At 33.5% G+C, this 1,040-nt stretch overlaps 1 long non-coding RNA gene across 1 annotated transcript in view; it reads right to left on the reverse strand.

Annotated features, from left to right (window-relative positions):
- Nucleotides 1-810, reverse strand: part of LOC145248845 (uncharacterized) — a 437,292-nt gene extending 436,482 nt beyond the window's left edge. The window contains exon 1 of the long non-coding RNA XR_013863418.1: nucleotides 175-810. This is a non-coding gene — a long non-coding RNA (uncharacterized LOC145248845). The remainder of the gene's footprint in view (nucleotides 1-174) is intronic.
- Between the last annotated feature and the right edge of the window lie 230 nt (nucleotides 811-1,040).

Genomic DNA, 1,040 nt, shown 5'->3' on the forward strand with positions numbered 1-1,040 from the left:
TACGTAAAAGAAAAAAAAAAAGACAAAATCGCAAACAAATTGAAACAAACTCACTCGCGCTAAATTCGAAATGTTCAAAATGCATTAATTTTTTTTAAACATGTAAACGAAGAGTGTTCTTTTATTTTGAGTTTATAATAGTGTAAACATACAGAAATAATAGTATTTACTTACCAGAACTTTAACTTCTTGTACTCTTCGAAATATCCAGGAAGTGTTACTAAAGTTTTTAAAACGGTGTTTTTAACTTTTTTTGTCATTTTTCTGCATTATAGTCTTAATCGTTTATATTTCGTCATTGGAAATTATTTCAGTTTTATTGAAATAAAAATGAGTTTTTTAATGTCTAGTCACAATTAAAATATTAAATAATTGAGTAAGGATTTTACAAGCAAATAAAACACCTTACCCCACCCCCACTTGGGTGCCAGTATTAGACACGCACCTGACGGGCTGCACCTTAACGTAGTCCTCTCACCCTCTGTAGCTCCGTCGAAAACATTCCGTAGAGCTGGAGTGAGTGCGTCTCTGGCAGGCGGCCCGACCCAACTACAATCCACGGCGTTTATTCGAAACTGAGCATTAGCTCGACAAACGCTCCCCGGCTTTCACTTGGAACAACACAATAAGCAAAACGTAACCAACAATAAAAAATATAAGAGGAAACATTATGAATATTATAAGTAATATGCACAAGAACTTATCTATTTCTTAATGTGGTTTCTGTAGATCATGTGGTATTTCTTTCTCTTTGATCAAATAAACTTACTTTCTCGCATCCTCGCGCGATTTCTGTTTTTCTTAATTGACGTTGAAGTAGCGGCTGCACGTTCAAAAAGAAGCGATAACACTTGTTCGCGTTTCTTTCTCCCCCCCCCCACTTTTTATTCGTTTATTTACCTTTGTTTAACGTCGGCTGCAGATATCCGACATTTAGTTTTTGTTGTTTTTCTTACTTTATTATTTATGTTTTTTTAAGTAAGTATACGAAAATATTCTTTAAATTATGTCACATATAATTTTGAAAGTTTAATATGATT

The sequence above is a fragment of the Euprymna scolopes genome, chromosome 27, assembly GCF_053919585.1.
Source record: "Euprymna scolopes isolate OS-2025 chromosome 27, ASM5391958v1, whole genome shotgun sequence".
Classification (NCBI taxonomy): Eukaryota; Metazoa; Mollusca; class Cephalopoda; order Sepiida; family Sepiolidae; genus Euprymna; species Euprymna scolopes.